This window comes from Tachypleus tridentatus, chromosome 1, assembly GCF_004210375.1.
Source record: "Tachypleus tridentatus isolate NWPU-2018 chromosome 1, ASM421037v1, whole genome shotgun sequence".
Taxonomy (NCBI): domain Eukaryota; kingdom Metazoa; phylum Arthropoda; class Merostomata; order Xiphosura; family Limulidae; genus Tachypleus; species Tachypleus tridentatus.
The window spans coordinates 88,696,365-88,717,886 of NC_134825.1; the positions used below are offsets into that span (position 1 = coordinate 88,696,365).

At 30.4% G+C, this 21,522-nt stretch overlaps 1 pseudogene across 1 annotated transcript in view; it reads right to left on the reverse strand.

Moving 5' to 3' along the window:
* Positions 1–12,199: 12,199 nt before the first annotated feature.
* LOC143255181 (kinesin light chain-like) overlaps positions 12,200–21,522 on the reverse strand; it is a 45,861-nt pseudogene continuing 36,538 nt past the window's right edge. The window contains exons 12-13 of the transcript XR_013030462.1: positions 19,987–20,154; positions 12,200–14,236 (exon numbers count right to left, since the gene is read on the reverse strand). The product of XR_013030462.1 is annotated as a kinesin light chain-like (transcript). The remainder of the gene's footprint in view (positions 14,237–19,986; positions 20,155–21,522) is intronic.

Here is a 21,522-nt window from a genome sequence, read left to right on the forward strand (position 1 = left end):
GTCTACTAACACATCTGTAGCGAATTTAAGACCATCTATATTGACAAAAATGTACGTCATTTACAAATATTTGGTGCCGTAAACAAATTTATCAGGCAAAACTGAAACTCGAACTTCTAAATAATCACGATTCTACCAAACACCAGTCTCTCTACTTCTGTATATAATTTTTAAACTATAACTTCAGGTTTCCTCCAACCATGAATTACTCACTAATAAAAATTTAATAATTGAACACTCAAACTAAAAAAAAACTAAAACCTTTCAACTATTTTTATTTTAAATACGTTATTATTCTTATTATCTTTCACATATAAAACCCAAATTATTTAGCTCCATAAAACTTTTACACAACCTTACTTATCAGTATTTCTTTTTATTTCATAATTTATTGCATTTTTGACGCACTTAACTTTTCTATACGCTTCCAATTGGCATGAAAAGTGTCTCAACGCTAAAGTATAGGATTTTACATATTAATGTAGTTATATATATGTATATATATATATATAGTGAAATTTGTAAATTTCGAAATATTTGAATAGACATGTTTTGTATTTCATCTAGTAAACCTGTAATAACAAGAAAATATGATTAGACTAAATTATTTACTGAATGCAATTCTTTAAGCCTACCCTAATTTATATTGTACTAAAATCTTTACTCTAAGCATGCTCAAGAAACATATCAGTATGACGTAAAATTGCCATTTCAGCTGTAGGGACATTATAATGTGACGGTTAATCCCACTATTCCTTGGTAAAAGAGTAGCCCAAGAGTTGGCGGTGGGTGGTGATGACTAGTTGCCTTCCCTCTAGTCTTACACTGCAAAATTAGGGACGGCTAGCGCAGATAGCCCTTGAGTAGCTTTGCGCGGAATTCCAAAACAAACAAACAAATGACGTAAAATAGATGTAACTCCACAGATCTTTGTTCACATACACGTAAACAGCTAAAAAAAAAAACCTACAAAAATTTTAAATATTGGAGCATTGCACAGTTAGATATTAAACTTTTTTTAAACATGAAGTACATTTAAACATTCTAGTAAATATTTTCCCAGCATTTAAAATTTCTGAAATAAAAATTACATAGAAGCTTATTTGAAATCTGATAACTAGTTTAACTTTGTTACTTTAAGTCGTGTCGATTTTAGGCACACTCTCTCGGAGTATAGTACCACAATTTATCAGATAAGTATTCAAACAGAAATAAGCGGTTATTTGGACTATTACTGAGAAAATGCTAGCCACACCCTGGAGATTTCTGTAATGTAATATTGCTCAAATACTTCTAGAAAGGACGAAATATATAAAACTCCATTTTTTTCGCCATTGAACCATCTTCAAAGAAATTAAAGACTATCTTTTTAGAATTAGAAGCAAAATATTAAAAACCATCTTTTTAATGTCACATACGTTTTGAATTTTACCCAAAAGAAACTCATAACGAATGACATAACTCGGAACGCAAAGGAACAAAACACGTATTTTTTTAATTGATTTCTTTTACGTTTATTGTACTAAACACTTCTATAATGCAAAGGCTTTTAACTTTCAAGTGTCTGTTGAATTCTATAATTACAAGCCTTCCAAATTTACCGGTGAGTCAGCGGGAACTGAAATATTTGTTATAACGTTTCTACTTAAATGGAATAAAATCTAGTTTGTTTTCATCAATTGTTTTAACTGGTTTTTTTTATACTCAATCAAAATAAAAGTAATATCTGGTTCATATACACTTTTTTTATATTCATTACAGAAAAAATTCCAGTAATGCATCATTAAAGTTGACTTTTTACACATAATTGTCCAACAAGGAATATCAAGTTGCCTTTTAAGCTGTGTTAAACTTTATAATAATTTTTTTTAAATTATACAACCATGTAATACATAAAAGTTGACACTTACAAAAAAACAATAACCCTACAGTATGAGAATTACATAAAACTACAAGTTTTAAATTAAAACAGGAGGTTACGCAATTAGAAATATCTCTCTCATTGTGTAATTATATCATAGAACTTATTACACAGGTTGCTTATAAAGCTGTAAAAACGTCTTAATAATTTAAAGCTATTAGATTGCAATAATTTAACTTACTGATAATTATTGCTTTCATATCGGTGACTCAGTAATTAGAAGGGTCGACTTCAAACCCGTCACCGAATATGGTCGCCCTCAGGGCATTATAGTGTAACAATTAAATCCATTATTCGTTGATAAAAAAAAGTGGATTAAGGTTGATTTGACTAGTTTTCTCCTAGTATATCGCTTCAAGATTAGAGGCAGCTTGTTTTCGAGTAGCTATGTGCGAAATTCAACAACGTAATTCATATCGATATGTTTTTGTCCTATTTTCTCTTAATGTCATCCACTCGTGTTTTCAATCCTGCAGTACACTGGTTACGGTTTAAAAAGTTTATCAAATTGGCTATGACAATACCGTACATTGCCGTATGAAGCAATTTTAGATTGGACAAGCCATTACCGTTGCTAGTGTGGTCTGGAAGCATGTTCCCCAGAAATATTTTGAAAATTTAATGCTATATCTTGAGCCATTTTAACTACAAATACCACATATACACAATGTGTTGAATTTACAGAGCAAGTTTTAATACATAAGATTAAGCTACACATGCCGTGAAAAGTGGCCAGGTCATGGTCTTACCGCTTCTTAGGTCCTGCTGTACAAATGGATATGAAATCTAATTATGTGTTACTTAAGCGCTTAACCATGTTCGAGCCCATGTAAATGAAAAAAAAAAAATTACAACATATCACTTTCAACGAGATTTCTTGTTTTCTGAAACATGCGAATCTTGAGTTGAGTTTTCATGCTGTTAACTATTAATAAATAAATTTCTAATTAGAGCTGACAAAAGGAACTGCCAGAAAACTATACACAAGGATTCTTCAGTCAAACGAACAGCATAAAACTAGGGATACGTTTTACATATATAACAAAGTCATAAACTAGACATACATTTAGTTTCTTCTCTCATACGTACATTTCCACTCCCCCAAAGCATTATTTGTCTTTATAAATTATAACCATAGAATAATTTTCAATTCACACCATCACTTTTCACATTCACACATAACCCATAGATGTGAACTTGTCCGTCATATTTATAAACATACGTCATTGTTGTTCTAGAACAAGTACTTTGGTGAAGCACTAGATCGACACCACGTAAAAATCTTTTATATAAAATAAAAACGTTTTAGAAGCACTTAATGTATCCATTTACCCGAAATTTTGGCTTATATAATCTCGACATACAGGGTTGATTTCGTGAACAATTTAGTAATGCACAGACGATATAGGTAAGTTGAATACTTATTACGTGATTGAACGTATTTTTGAATATTCATTTCTTACAATTAGGAGTTCAAAAAACAAATATGTGATCACTTGCATACCACTACAAGTTATTCTTATGCAGTATATCCGTTTGTATATATGCGTACGTATACAATATTTAAAACCGGTTATTAATTAAATTACAGGTTATAAATGTTTTATTTGTACAATGTTATTGAAGATAAACCTTTAAATGTTTATATAAACAGAGGAACTACATTAAAAATTGTATTCTTCCTACAAATTAATATTCCGGATAAACTGTTTTATAGCTCATATAACAAAAAAACTACAAGAAACTGACTGCATTTTTATATCCTAAAAAGGTTAAACGTGACCTAGTTGATAGCATGCCAAAAGTAGCCCAGCATGGTCAGGTGGGGTAAGGCGTTCGACTCGTATTCTGAGAGTCACGGGTTTGAATCCCCGTCACACCAAACATGCTCGCCCTTTCAGCAGTTGGGGCGTTATAATGTGACGGTTAATACCACTGTTCGTTGGTAAAATAGTAGTCCAAAAGTTCGCGATGGGTGGTAATGACTAGCTATCTTCCCTCTAGTTTTACATTTCTAAATTAGGGACAGCCTTCGTGTAGCTTTGCGCGAAATTCAAAAACAAACAAAGCATGTCAAAAAGTAAATTAGAAAATCAAAGACTCGAAAGGCAATATTACTGAACACGATCTGCACTTTTAGATGTGGAAGCATTTTAAAGAACAGTTACTTTGTTGTTGTGATTGAACATAGAGGCAGCGGGTGAGGCTCTTTGGTTGCCTTCCCTCTGGTCAGCAATTTTAAATTAGGAATCGTTAACATTTAACTTTAGAGATCTCTGACCGATCGTTTATTCTAGTGCGTTCCATAACAGGTATTCCAGACAATCTTTAAAAATTGTTTTATAAACACAGTAGTTACATGACATCGGTTTTATTACTGTGCAAGCAAATATTCCAAGCAAACTTTTAAAATCCTTTCACGTATATTTAACCTACGGTAAAATGGTTGAAATTTTCTTTTCAACCAATCATAGACAGCCTGTATAAACCGATGATGTAACAAAATGTATTCGTATATTTATTTCCAAACAAACCTTTCGGCTTCCATAAATATTGACCTTCATTAAACTGTTTGTATTCTTCTCTACTGGAAAGACCGCGATTTTTAGCATGTCAGACTGCTAATTTGAAAGTTCAAAATTCCAGCTCACCTCCAGATACAGAAGCAATATATCGGTAACAATTAGTCCTTTCATCAACAGCAGCTGCATTAGTGTGACTTACTGGTTACCCTTCCTGTGATCAGCAGTTTGAAATTAAGGACGATTATGCTTTAGCCTTAGGGGTATTATACAGAGACAGGTTTGTTGGTTGAATATGCGTAAAGCTATTCAAAGGCTATCCGCGCTGTCCCCAACTTTGAAGTGGTAGATTGGAGCAGCCGTTTCCAAATTTTTTTTCCCTATATGACCACATTTTAAGATGTAAAAAATTAAGCGACCTCAGACTGTGCTATAAACAGCATAGCAGCATATTTACAAATCGCTTTTTAATTAAGAAAAAAAATGACCTAATTCTAATAATCTTTTCGCAACTCACGGTCCCGACCTACAGACCTTCGGAGCTTTTGAACTAGAGGGAAGGCAAGTAGTCAACACAACCCACTTTCAACTTTTGGTAATTCCTTAGCAAATTATAGTGAAATTGATCGTTAACTTGTAACGCCCGGGGCCCGGCATGGCCTAGCACGTAAGGCGTGCGACTCGTAATCCGAGGGTCGCGGGTTCGCGCCCCCGTCGCGCTAAACATGCTCGCCCTCCCAGCCGTGGGGGTGTATAATGTGACGGTCAATCCCACTATTCGTTGGTAAAAGAGTAGCCCAAGAGTTGGCGGTGGGTGGTGATGACTAGCTGCCTTCCCTCTAGTCTTACACTGCTAAATTAGGGACGGCTAGCACAGATAGCCCTCGAGTAGCTTTGTGCGAAATTCCAAAACAAACCAAAACATGTAACGCCCTATCGGCTAAAAGAGGCATGTTTAGTGAGGGAATTCGATCCCGCGAACAGCCGATTGCGAGTAGAACGCTCTAGTAACTAAACATATAAACGAAGACTACTTTTTTTTTTTTTTTTTTTTGCTAACAGATAAACCTTAAAAATGGCGAATTGGCTAAAAGGGGAGGTGGCATTAAACCAATGTTTTTGTTGCGATGTATCGATTTAATATTCCTTCCCAAATATTATCATGATAAAGATAAAACAAACAATATTCACCACTAAATTAAACAAAAATTACACATTAATTTCACAAGAAAGTTGATATAGAACTGGTTACGTTTGCAAGTATGAAGGATTATTGGAAAAACAGATTTGGGTGGCGTGTAAATTATAACAAAATGACAAATTTTTGTTATACGCATATGGTCCGAGTACACAAAATACAAATATAATGAAATATTTAAAATAAAATTTCCAGTCTATCACTCGCATTTTTATTTACAAAATGGGCATTTATCCGTTCTAGATCTGCCTATGTATACGAATAATATTTAACTGTTTGAAATGTGAAATCAATTATGTATTATTATTTTATCAAGTTAAATTTTAAGCAAAGAATTCTTGCGATGATTATAGACTGCATGAAGCGTGACTGCCTGTTAGATAGCCATAACCTAACGGGAAAGTGTGGCATAATCTGTTTTATTTCTAAACAAGTGTAGTGAAGCCTTCAACAGCGTATATACATATATCGAGAGAGAGAGTCAGTCTACAGAACAACTAGCTTGTCTTTTCATACGATTATTCCAAATGAACTTTTCAAAGCGTAAAGTGATGGCACCTAAAAATAATCGACTCTTCTTTCCAAGCAAAGATACCTCACACACCTTTAAAACTAGGTGCATTTCTACAGAGTCCTGTTCCATTTCAAGAGTATATAAAACCAAAATTAAAAGTAACAAATATTTTTATTGCCTTTTGTTTTTCACATGTTTTGCTATGTTGTAGCTCACAAAATGCATAATTATTCTTGTGATTCATGGCAGGTGCACGTTTTATTGACGTCACGGTAATACAAATTGTAGTACTAAGCGTCCTTTATGTGACGTCATTATAGTGTCTAATGACCGACTGTACAGTGGTGTTAGCGGTTAAAGCACGTGACCCTTCCAGATGGCCTTTAAACCCACTTCCTATGAAATAACATACAAAAAAATTCAGATATGGATACATATTTCTACAATAAAGTCACTAATCACATATTATACAATAAACATCAATTTGAACCAATTTTTCCAATAAACATAACTGATACAAATACAAGTTCCGACACAGATTATGCAAGTACGTTACTAACAAATGAAATATCCCTTCAAGAACTATTCGAAGCAATAAAAAACACAAAAAACAAAGCACCAGGTGAAGATGAAATACAAGTTATCCTTCTAAAAAAGGGCACTCCGAAATTGTTTGACCACCTAAATTCACTTTTTAACTTATCTCTATCCTAAGGATACATCCCAGTTTCTTCGAAGCTTGCAAATATATTAAAGTTCCATAAGGAAGGAAAGCCAGCAAATAAACCTAATAGCTACCGACCAATCAGCCTGACCAGCTGTGTAGGCAAAATTCTTAAAAGAATAATCAGTAATAGACTCTCCACATTCTTGGAGATAACATCAAAATTACCAAAAGAACAAAATGGATTCAGGAAATTTAGACAAACGACAGGCCACCTAATCAGATTAACCGAAACCATAATAGATAGCTTCAATAAAAAAGAATGTACTGTCGCTTGCTTCCTTGATATCGAGAAAGCATTCCACACTGTTTGGCACGATGGTCTAAGATTCCGGATGAATGAAATGGAACTACCGCGAGGAATTATTCGCTGGTTATCTAACTTTTTGGAAAATAGAAAGTGTAGAGTAAATGTTGAAGGAACATTTTCTGAATACTTTACTCCTGAAGCCGGTGTTTCTCAGGGAGGGGTGGTTAGCCCTATACTCTTCATCATGTATGTAAACAATATGCCACTGAGGGATCCAAATCATGGATTCTCTTCACAGTTCGCAGATGATGTGGCAGTCTGGAAAAGTGCCGCAACACCCACGATTGCAGCAACTAACATACAACCGCAACTAAACAGAATAAGTGAACACTGTCAAAAATATAGAATAAAAATAAACACAACTCGTAGTCTTTACGAAATTGACAAAACACAAAAAACAACAGCCAGAATTTCGTATGAATGGCACACTACTCCAGATTGCCCCATCGGCAAAATTTTTAGGTCTGACCTATGATTCAAAACTAACTTGGATCTATCATGTGAACGAAATTAAAAATAAAGTCTGGCGAAGAACTAACTATGCTAGGGAGTCTAACTGATAAAAACAGTGGAGCATCTACAGATAACATACTAAAAATCTATAAAACATATATTAGACCTGTAATAGATTATGCAGCTCCAGCATGGATAACTGTAAGCAATAAAATAATTAAAACCAAACTACAAACAATCCAAAAGACACTCCTCACAACTGCATACAGAGTTCCAAGAACTAGATCATCTCAATTCATTCACAAATACTCGAACTTACCATCCATACCAGATAGACTCCGACATAGTACAATAATGTACTTTAATAAGAATTGGATGAAAAACGAATTACTATGCGAACTAGACAGGCACCTCATACATGATGAAGCTAGTCCTAAATATCTCTCCTCAGTTAACTTATATTTTAAATATAAAAATAAATAAAAAAGAAAAATAATATATAAATTTTAAATAATAAAAAAAAAATGCCACCAACAAACTTGACATTCTGCTGATAGAATAAAATAATCACTATATATGAGCCACAATACATGGACATTGCCCTGAAAATGATCAAAATAATATTCAGTTCTACAATTATAAATACCAATCCGAAAAGAACATAAGTACGGGGAGGAGGAAGAGGTCATAGAGAACCTGACCATCCAGGGTATGAACTTTTTTTACCCAAACACCGACGACATTCTTCTTCATACAAAAAATTGATTGTATACTTGTTCCCAATAAATACTTCAAACAAACCTTTAAAATCTTATATCAACAAAAGCTAAACCGCTGAGACAACGTTGCTCGAAAAGCGGTTCTCTTGTGACGTGATATACTTCGTATTACAACAATGTATGGAAATACTAAACTGAGGAATTTCATCGCCAGTCTTCTCGATATAAAAACATTTGTTAGTAGCAGCGACATCTACACACACGTTTTTACGCCTACAACTGACACAGCAGGATTGTTTGATTGTACTAAGTTACACAATCTGTGCTGTGCTCATCACGGGTATTGAAATGTTTTTTTTTGTTTTTTTTTTATAGCGTTATAAGCCTTTTAACTTACAGCCCAGTTTTTGGTAACCAAGCAGAATCGACACTATACTAACAATTGTTTCACGATAATTGAATACCCCGTAAATGTTCATAGAAGAAATACGTAGTTGACAAATGTTCCAACTTTAAAAAAATCAATATAACGTATGGGGAAATAAAAAGCTTACTGCTTAAACAAAAAGAGAATTAGTCAGAGTAATTTAATTTTTGGACTATAAGAGTACTTTAACTCTTCGGACTTTTAACCCTCTATTGTACGAATTTATACAAATACGATGGAACAGAACGTTTTATTTCAATTTCTTACGTGTATATATATTGTAAAATATAACCTGGTAAGTTATGAGTACGTTATCTAAAAATAACATTATTCACCTGAAGAAACACCAAAAAAAAACCCAACAATTCCATGGTTTATTTAGACTTATCTGGAAGCAAAAGCATTTAACTACAGAACTGAAGCATCTGTATCATTATGCAACAAAAAACAGATTTGTTACCATTACAATGTGGAATAGGTTGAAACGTTAAGAAATGTTTTATCCTACGCATTATAAAGTACTAGGACTTAATACTGTCGCCCAAGGTAATTAATTCTGTGGCAAAAGTCCTGGACATTCATATACTAATATTTTATTCTCTACTTAATTAGCTAGAACTTGTAAATTTTTAATGTTAATAGTACTAATTGTAAGTTGCCGTTTAATCAAATTATCTTCTGTGTATACACGTACAAAAAATATATATAGACCAAAAAAAGTTGTGCTGATTTTCAGTATAAAAGTTTGTTTTTAAACACAAAGCTACAGAATTATCTGTGCTATGCCCATCACTGGTATTGAAACTCAATTTTTAGCATTATATACTTTAAAACTTACAAGTGAACTAGTGGGAGGGGGAAGACAAATTTAGAGAAGAGATCACAAAAACAACTGTGATTTGCTTTTGACGGTATTTCAATAAAGTATTATCAAACAATAACGTCAAAAATAATGTGAAAAAAATAAGGTAGAGAAATAAAATTAAGGTAAACACTATATTCAGGTCAATTGCACCCTAGTAAAAATAAATAAGTATCAAAAGATGTGGGGCTCACTCACTGGTATAGATACACTATCATATTCGACCTCTATTTGCAGGCTTAACATGCACCTTGTTAAATGTATGAGTAAAAAAAATAATTATTCTTCTGCTTAACAAACTGTAGGTCCATATAGAACACAAGCATAACAATTCTTTGTAATTTTGAAGAGCCAAAAGACAGACAGTGTATTTACCTAAGCTATAAATTACAGCATTATCAGGCAGACAGTAGCAGTACCCAAGTTGGGATGGCTTGGATTTTTCATTGAAATGGTATTTTAAATATCTCCTCTTAATATTATCCTTTAATAAGAACATCTATGTAATGATCGAGTCTAGTACTGGAAATGTCTGTAAATATCAGACCAAATGTCTGATTTTCTTGTTCTTCTTTCTTCTGTTTCTTTTATATTACATGATAAATCAAAACAGTGGTGTCAACCAATTTCACTGAGATGACAGTTTCAAAAAGAGTAACCACTTTTACAAGTATTATTAATATCTAACAGTAGTAATAAAATCATACTTCTAGTGTAAACGATGTTATCATTACCCCTCGAAGTTAACTTTCTTACAGCTGGTGTTCATATAAAACTTAAGTATAGGATGACACAGGAGTAACACAAAAAAAAAGCAATAAATATTACAGTTGTAACCTCATTATATTTAGAATTTCCTATGTCTATTGAAACACTACATTAATAAAACAGGGAAACAAATAAAGTGAAAACTTTTCAAAAAAGGAAGTAAATGTAGGGATAGCTAATGCTAATTCCTCAAAAACAAGATAACATGGATGGCATTTACTTTAATCATTCCTACATAATATAGCAATCTTACTATAATGGACATCACGTGTATATCAGTATCAATAAATGTAACCAAAACTCACGTGCCGTCCATTGAATTGCACTACAAAAAAAAGTGATAAAAATTTCACACTTTAGGTGTTCCAAATTCAGACAATTAAAAAAATACTTATGGTATGTGAAACAACCATTTCTTTATCACAGGACATAATTCAAATAAACGTATTCTTCTCACAACAAGAACAAGACTTTCGCATGACTTTACGTGAAGATTTGATTACCCCGTTTCCTTATGTAATTTTGAAATATAGTATGGAAAAATTGGAGTTTTAAAAAAAAACTTATTTTTTCAATATAAATCAACACTAACATATAAAAACATTACAGTTCATATAAAAAAAAACTTGTGAAAATGTTGAGCTTTGTATATTAAATCATTTCAATGCAGTGAGTTGCATAAAACTAAAGAGCACAATCAAAACACTTTTCACTAGCAATCCTTCTACAAAAAAAAATTCACTTTTCCAATTTGTTCTTCAGTGAGGTATGAATACTACCACTGATAATTATTAGCACAGACAGTTTCTGCTAGTATATCTAACTTTTCAATTACAATTGAGTCTATTTTATTCTCTTTGTTAACATTCTACTACACTGTGTACCTACGCTTTAATATAGAGATGACACAACTGTCATCCCTATTATCTTTCTTATATTTTTTGGAAGACTGATATTAGCCATCCCTATATTTACTTTTTTTAAGTTGTTTCTTTACTTGTACCTTAGAAGTTGGCAAAATGTATATACATAAAAGAATGACTCAATATAACAATTGTTCTTAAAATATTACTAATAAACTTTGAGAACAAAATCACTGCAATAAATAAAAAGGAAAAAAAAAGTATGTAAATTAAAAAGGTCTAATAAATTAAATATATTAAAAATAGAAACATTTTTGAATTTTTTTTATAGAACTGCAGATGAAAACTGTTAGATACATTAAAAACACTTTTATACAACACTGAGGAAACAAAAATAACAAAGATTGTCAATTTGTTGAAACAAATTTTAGTTTAAGTTGCTTTAACATAACAATAAACAAGTATATTACAAATTAACATTAAAGTAATTTAACAACATAAAATTCATAAAACAATGGATGAACATAAACAAAACAGATTAAAATGTAATTTCAAATATTATAGTCTTAAACGTTAAAAATATTGGGTTGGAAGATGAAGAGAACTGTGAAACTTTGTCTACAAAAAGAAAGTCAAAAATATATGACAATGACAGATGTCTGTTCCACCTCTTTTTATTTTGAAAATAATTTCAATTCAAACCCACAAAAAAACAAACTGACAAGTAATATTGAGATTCAAGTTGAAAATTCAACAGCTTGCTTTTAATTAAAACAAATCTCGATTGGTATCAGTAACAAATTATCTGTTTTCTTTTAAATATTAAAATTGATAATTGTAAGAGGTGTCCAACTGTAGTAGTTTATTAAATCATAAATGTTTTGAAAAAAAAAAAGGATTTGTAATTAACTGTGCCAATCTTAAGGAAAAAAAGTGGTTTTATTATCTGTAAAAAACACATTTAAACAAAGTTTATCCTTAAATATTTTAATTTTTAAATAATTTCATTTGAACAAAATAACTTTTAATTAAATTATGATTTTTACAAAAGTATTAAATCTGAAATTAGATAAAACTGATATAATTACTGCAAATTTTAAAAACTCTAAAAAGTACAATTTGTTTCTCTTTTATAGAAGCATTAGAGATTATACTTAGAAGGAATGAGGCAACAAAATATACAACTTAGGTTTTCTTATAAAAAAATAATAATTTGTGGGGTATTTCACACAGATAACTACATTTCCAAATGAGAAATAAAGCAGATTCTCATTCTACACAGTAAGAACTATCTTATTAACCACACAAGTACTTCTAATTATGGATTAAAACTGTTTGTAAAATAACATTCTTTGTGAATTAATATAATTAATATGAAATGCAAGTCCACCAATCATCAGTAAGAGTTCAATTTATTTAAAAGAATATATTTCTGAGGTAAATAGTTTCATTAACCATAAATTAAAATCACAGGAAACATAGCTCAAAATTAATTCTAAGTTTTTGTTCCCTTCATATGTAAATTTCTTAGTTTTGGTTTATTCAATATTCAAATCATAAAATCTATCAACATATATATTTTACACTAACTATAAACAAAAAGGGTTTCAAATTATGAAGCTAAACCTTATTTAATATATAAGTTGTTTATACTAATCTACTTCATGATTAACTTTCTTTTTGATCCTACATTTTCTTAGAAGGATGAAATTATAAATTATTTAGAATTTAAAAATAAAAATAAGCCTATATTTCAAATAAAGTAGAAAATGGCAGTATAAAAATATTAAAAATGTATGTTAAGATCTATCTTTGACCACAAATAGCATATTTTATAACTCAAAAGAAGTATTAAGCTATAAAAACTATTTAATGGCTGATAATAAGAAAGTAAAGCATTCTATCAATAAATGTATAGTTTCATTTAAATATTAGGAACAAATACAGTGTATAACATCAAACACTGGAGGAATAATGTAATTTATAAAATTATTTTTAGAAATATAATTTTAAAATTATCCTTTCTAAGAGAATTTTTAATGTAAAGTATCAGAGAAAAATTATTTTACAAGAACTTGTTGAAACTTGGAAACATTCTCACTAATGTATAATACATACAAAGCAGACAAGCTCAACAGGAAACATTTTACCTACTTCTTTAACTATAAATAATGTACTGAAAAATTATCAAGATACTTGACTTAAACCTAGAATTACATTACAGTTGCTTGAGAAATATAATTTTTTTGGGGAAAATTGCCTTTATTAGGTAAAAGTTTGTTTTTAATTTTAGAAATAACAATTCCTTAAATAAACTAATTACATATTTAATGCTGAAAATTCAATCTCTGTTATATAATTACTAAGGTGTACTTAACACCAACATAAAAAGTAAAGCATAACTTATTTTGTATTTAAATTGACATTAATACAGTGTATTTAGTTCTGCCTTGTGTTTATACATAGGAGATAATACAGACTTCAGTATAATCATTATTTCACACATTAATGTGATTGACATTTTCCTTTCACTCCCCAGATATACTACAAACATACCACAATGAAATCCTATAGCTAAAAATATATTATTCTGTTTAATTAATTGATGAACTTTTCCCTGTTGTTCAAGAGCTGTTTATAAGTTCTTGTCTTATTGGTAAGCTCTACATATGGAACCAATAAGAAATGCATAACCCTTTCTAGAAGATACTTTCAAGTTAATACTATAAATATATAATAAATAATTCAAGAAATTCATTATGCAGAAATCTGTCCTTTACATCAATACCACAAAACCAAGTACTAGCCATGTAGTACAGGTTATGAGCGAAAACCAAATACATGGAGTAGCTTAGATTTTCGCCCTCCTCCACTGCTACTGCTCTTTGAGGACTGGCTAAGGTCAGGTAAGGGACTTGAGTTTTCAGTTCTCTGTACATTTGAAAAGGTGGCAAGCTAAACGAACAGACACAAATTGTAAGCAGCATCAAAGAAAATTGTTGGGTGATACTCTGTATCTGCCCATAAACAAAAATAATAAATAAATTTAAAAAAATAAAAATAAACTAAGACATTGCTCAGCAACCAAACACTGCTAACACAACTGTAAAAGAAAAAAAAAATCTGTGTGATAGATTCCAAGATGAAATGTGTTTCATTGCAAGATTTGATTTTAAGAGTAGAGCAGAACAAAAACAAATTCAGTTAAACATAATCAAGATATTACTGGCTAGTGCTTTTACTTGAAAAAATCAACAACAAAATAAATTAAAAACAAAAATGAAATGAGATTTGAAAAACTGCTTAACAGAGACAGCTCTTTGGAAAACATTTTCTGAGGTGGAGAGGTTGGTATCGACAACTTCAATAAGAATGTGTCAGTAACAGGGTATAATAAAAGTTTTAATGGACCAGATATTCTAATAAGATTGGACATTTTCACAGAACTCTAAGGAAATTTTTTAAAATGTTTACCTAGCTTCACCGTAACAGTAACATTTAGTACAATAGCAACTTTCAATTAAAGTCTTACTGTATTTCAATAACATGTTTCGAATACTTTGGTTACCTTCAGTTTCTCCAACGAAAGGTTCAGTATTCTCAAAATAGAAAGTCAAGAATATTCACTTAACAAATCAAACAAAACAAAATCAAAATATTTTCCATGTAATGACAGTAAACTTAAGATTCACACTCTCATACGTAATAAGTACCTTAATCTTATTTTTTACTGATCTATATTACAATATATTATAGGATATATGTGTGTCACTCCTTTCACAAACTTAGTCAAAGGGATATATTATACATCTGAATCTTTCAAGCTTTCATCTTCTACAGAAATTATGAACAAAAAGTAATATTACAGATTCTCTTTTCCCTAGATTACACATACTGAAGTTAGAATAAGCAATATATTTTTACAAGGGAGTATAAAGAAATTTGACTAAAGCACCCAACTACTTTACCAACAAAACTATAGAACAAGACTACCAAATCATCTAAACACACCTTTGATCTATTACAAAAATACCCATTACAAGAAAAAGAACTTGTTTGATCCAGATTTACATATATTAATCATTATACCCTATTGCTTAAGCAACAAGCTTGCAATTTAAAGTTTTGTTTTTACAGCTAAACTGCTCTTTTCTTCAGTTTAATTTTTGAGTTTGCTAATTTTAAACATTTTCAACAATGCACGTGAACAGTTTGCTAGAAAAAAAGAGAAAAAAAGGACAAAATATTACAACATTAAATATATCATTGGTGGAATACATTTTAATGAAAAAATATTTGTATTCACTTTGGTACAAATGTCTTCATTAATTTGTTTTGTATGACCTACTGTGACAGGACTAAATTGCTTTTAATGCCAAGCACTGTAAGGCTTCTTTGTAAAGTTTCAAAAAATCCTTGTATTCTTTATATATATTAGTTATTGCTTTTGTTTATTAAATGCTGAGAGTTGATACAGATGATCTTGTCCCTATAAATTATGTTTTATTTCAATGCACTTACAAATAGATTGTTGTTAATACAACATCCAAATTATTAAAGTTATTTTTTATTATTATCATTACCAAGAGTTTTGCAATCATCCCATTGCACAGGTCCATAAGATCTCCCTTTCTAAACTACTGATTTCTATAATAACATTAGAAATGTTGCTGTCTTTGAAAATTTAAGAGATAATAAACAATACTAATAAGAGGAACTACTCAACAAATTAAGATAACAGAAATGGTCATCTATGTTACAAACAATAAAAGAATAGTTCCTAATGATGATACTTGTAAGGTACCACATTTCAACAGTAGTTTCTGTCTGACCTTAGAAATAAAACTGTTTTTTTCTAAGAATAGTTCAAATTAGGTATGGGTGTGACATATTTAATAAAAAAAATTCATACAAGACTTGTTTCAAAATTGTGTTTATCTGTGACAAATCTCTGAAAAGATTTTAATTATTTCTACCTTTCCATGTAGTAACTTGCAAACAAGTCTTTTCATTTTAAAAGGACAAAAATACTTTTTTTACACTAGTATTTCTATTATGTCAATGCACTACAGTAGATAGTCAATTATACGATTGACTTATAACAAAATACACATGTAATCACATGATGAATAATTTATGTTGTATTAACCCTCTATAAATATATAATTCACATTCAACTCAGGACATCATATGGGGGTCATAAATACAAAAATACACACAAAACAAACAGGTAACTTAAAGCAGACACGAGTCACATGGTACAGACAAGTAAAGATGGAGAATTTATTTAAACGTTTCTTTTTTGAAAATAAAAATTTATGGAATATTAAAAGTTAGTTTATTGATATAAATTGATAAAGTAGTTTAATTATATTTTGAAATTAACTATGTAGAATATCATGAGATACACAGTTTTACTTACATAGATGGTAACTAAAGAACTATAAAAAGAAGACTATCTTTTGACAAAAAGGTGAAAAAGATTTATAAAACAGAGAATCTGTCATTAAACTGGATCTTGAGTTTGGGCTTCATAAAGGAACAGTGAGTGATTTAAAATGTAACAGTGACAAAATGCAAGATTTTTTTTAAGAGGCAATAAGAGTTTGGAGCAAGAAACTATGAAATCTGCCAGAATGGTGAACTGGGGAAAGCAGTTTACTTACTGTTTGTACAAAGAGCGTTCAAGTGTCAGGATCAACGATTAGAGAAAAGGTTCTAACGTTTAATGAACAACTGGGTGATCAGTCTCTTCAAGTTAGTTTTGTTTGGTTTTAGACAGTTGGGTGTTAAAGGTGAGAAAATGTCTGAAAATAATGTTTTTTGTCAATATGTTTAAAGCTGACCTTGCTGTAATCATACAGTGAGAGGATCTCAGGAAAAATTGAATCTACATTTGTGAAGAAATAGGGCATTAATGGAAAACACTGCTATCTAAGACCCTTGCCTCTCAGCAAAAGAAAAGCACATCAGGTTAGAAGGTGAATAAAGAAAGACTGTTGCTGTTTGTCTGTTGTAATGCTACTGGCTCATACAATCTGCTATATACTCTTATGATAAAGGCAAGGAACACATGATGTTTTGAAAACTTAAACCAAGGTGTACTGTCCGTCATTTATCTGGTCCAATAAATACATGGATGGATGCTCCTTTTTTCATGTTCTGGTGTTTAAATGTTTTTGTACCAGCTGTAAAGATGTAACAGATTCATAAAGGATCAGCATGGTGACTAATTTGCTTTTTGATGTACTTTTGAAGTTTCTTGATTCCTAAACTTCTGTGACGTGTTAAAGTTGTAATAAATTTTATTCCTTAATATCTTTCCATTAACTGTGGGTGTTAAATATTTTACTAAATTGCATTAATTTAATAATTTGGAAAGTTGTGTATTTTTGTAATCTTAATGTTACAGAATAGCTTACAAGCACTTCTGTATTTTTGTAAGATAAGTTTATTCTATGCACTATTAAAAGGATAGCAATTATTATTAATGCCTATTCAATTATCTGTACAAGTTGATTATATAAACCAGTATGAGTCTCAGTTAGTTTGAATAACAGATTCACTACAGTATTTTTATCATAAAAGAAAATTCTAATACTTTTTTTCCTAATAAATGCTTTACTGTTGAAGGTATGCAGTACAATCAATTAGTGGAAGCTGAGCTATGATATAGTGTACCAGAGATTTCCAAAGTAGTTCTGAATACAAAGTTCTACTGGAAAGATTAAACAATTAAGTATGAAAGAGAATTTGGTATTTGGTTTAGCCTAGCAGAGAACATTCATGTACATTAGTAATACTCATATTTAAGAAGTATATTAACTATAAATGCTACTTCACTATTGGAGTTCTGAGCTATAAAGTTTAACTACAGCTTACCAAGACATGATTATAATTTTAACTTTCCAGGAACAATAACAAATTATGGAAAACTACACATAAATCACAAACAGCTGTAATTCTAAGGCTTAAAAGTTAATTACTATGAAAGAAATTAGAAAATTACACACAAATTTACTATAACAGCAAAGCATGTTAACATACTTCCACAAGTAAATTCACAGTCTCTTGAAAAATACAAAGTTATTTCTATAATCTTCCATAATATTTCTATTAAAGTTTTCAGAACCACCACCTTATTTTGGTTCATTAATACACTATATAGACAACTATATTATGTGTAATAATGAACTATTTCATAGTATTCCATAATTTTGCTATCAAGGTTTTTAGACTAAATACTTAATCATTCTTTTTTTTTTTTATTAATACATCATACAAAACTGTATAACAGAGAATATCTTACTCATCTAAACAACATGCAAGGAAGTATATTTTTTTCTATAGCTAGTTTTAAAGTCAATAACATGTAACTCCCATCAAGTTCTATTTTCACAGATGGCTTCAAGCAATCTAACAATATGTTTTGATCCCACAACTCTCAATATTACATCATTATTTGTAAGACTTCAAATATCAATCCATCTGCAGTAAGACTTCACAGTATCAACCCATCTACAGTACTTCATCATGCCAGAAAATAAAACCACACAATATTGGTATATGAACAACACAGGAAAAAAGTATAACACCATAAAGTAAATAAAACAGAAAGGTGCACCAAACAAGAGAAATAACAGTCATAAAAAAAGATTATATACAAATAACTGAAAATCATTCTAATCTTGATTTTTTTTTTCCAACTTTGAAAATTATGTAATTAACATAAAATTAAACAGTTTCTCATAACATACCAAAGTAAATTTAAAAACACTGAACTGAAATATTTCATATTTGCAACCCAGATATTCTCGAAAGTATATTTCGCTGAATGTAAAAAAAACAACTTTTTTATAAATTTTCAGTGCAACTAGTTAACATCTACTTTGATGAAACAACAAATGTGAAACAAGAAGAGAGAGCCATAAATGAAACTAAAATTAAGAGAAAAATAATTAAATTGCAAGATGTAGTATTACAAAAATTAGATTTTTGTGGGTTATGCAAAATGAAAAACAATGGCAGTTATTATATATTACACTAAATCAAAACTTCAATTATCTACACATCTTGAATCAGACATTTTCTTTCCGATTTTCTGTCTCGTTGAACCTCTGTGACAACGTAATGATATACCTATGTTGTTAGCATAGAAGCTTTGAAATGGTACCCTTCACATAAAATTCTTTTGAATTGCATTTCATACATCCTATGAAAGTTTCATGTTGCTGATATCATACACTTCAGTATGTTTACAGATATGTTGATAATGATGTATTTATGTTTATCATATATTTTCAACAATCTAATTTAATGAATTTTACTTCTTTTTACTTTATATATTAATCTACACACACAAATACACACACATATACAAACATAAGTATGTTTGTGTCTTCAACTGTGCAGCTCAATGTTTATAATATACAGTACAACTAACAAACACATCAAAGTTTGAAATGAGTCATACTTGAATACTTGAAACAGCTTATATACTTCAGTTAAAAAGTTTGTATCTCTTTCACCATCAAACATACTGTACTAAGCCACCAACTACAAAATTAGTTTGACAACTAGAGACAAAGACTAAAGCTATTAGTTAAACTATACTATGTAAATATATGAAATCTTTTAATACTACATTTTTTGTTTAAAACATTCTCATACCCATAGTGGTTTCAAAGTCACATTTTTTTACTCACATCTTCACTAACATCACTCATCTTTTCAGAGGCCAAACTATCAAGAGACTCGCGAGATCCATGCCTCATACTCTCTTTTGAAGAGGAGCGCCTCTTTTCCTTTGGGACAGCAGTGAACTCTGTACTGAGATACTGGGTTGCCTTTCCTTGTTTTAGTGAATTAAAAGCCTGTATAATAGAATGTCTGTTTTATATTTCTTTAATTATGACAAAAACATTTAAAATACAACTATAATCAAATAAAAACCATGAATGAATATTAGTGTGCTCATGCTCATTTCTATTAAAACTATTATATAGGTCAGAAAGTTACCTCACTGAAACAGAAAGAGGGGAATACAATATAAACTTAAAATTATTACGATCATGAGCACATACATAAGTGCACTAATTGGAACAGACTATGTTCATTTATTGTTAAGCAAAAGCCATAAAGCAGCACAGAAATTCAAAGGTACAATAATTTAAAGCATAAGAACTCATGTAACAAAAGAGACCAGTTTATAATACTAAAGCATGAAAATAATACTAACATTATGACTTTACTACAAAACTGTTGTCTCTTTTCTGACAGTATCATATTTCACCTTATTTGCTTTCTAACATTAGAGAACGTTTACTTTGGTTAATTAGAATTAGTGTTATATATAATCATATCTTTTTTTCCTAGGTTCAACAGTTTCAAAAATAATGTACTTTTAATGCCAAGTCGATCTTTAAAATGATAAAAAAATTAAGAAACTTGGAAGGGTCACATGCAGTAGTTTTTTGCATGCAGAAAGCTGATATTGGGTTTATTAAAATTTTATTATTTTTACATTAATATTTTTTGTACCTCTGATATTAGCTCCATGTAATACCAGTGGTATGTGTACCATAGTTTGGGAATCACTGATTTAGGTATTGTACAATCCAGTTTACTTGAAAATGCACCAGGGGTAAAATGAGCATAGCTTTGTTCATTTTCAAGTTCCACTGTCTTTTAAAGGAAGCTCATCTGGTGCATGGTGTTTGTAATACGAGTATTGTCAAAAATATTTGATACAGATGTTTTCTTATCCTTTTAGCCTTGTTACATAGTCATGAGTTTTTAGAACCAAGTGATGAATACTAAATAATTGTATTTATACACAATAGTCACATTAAATCTCTAGTGTACTCAAGACATACTCAGGTAACTTTTATAATGCTTGAAATAAAAACTTAAGTACTTGTTTTTGTGCACAATTCACCACCAATTGTGCTTACTCATGTGAAGATGAAAAACCATACTACCTTAAACAAAGGTGATATGATTAATCATTTGCAGAATACATGTCAAGGCAGCATAAAGAATATTCTTTCACATATTTCAGATACAAACTAACTATGAATACTTTAACCTGATTTGTTTGATCAAGTATAAGGTCCTTTCAAATCAATTCAGTCCTCGCTAAACTTCATATTGGGTTATTCAACAAAATCTTCTTGAACCTGACTGAACTTACTAATCTTCAACTTCCAGTATTTAATCTTTGAAAAATACCTAAGGTGTGG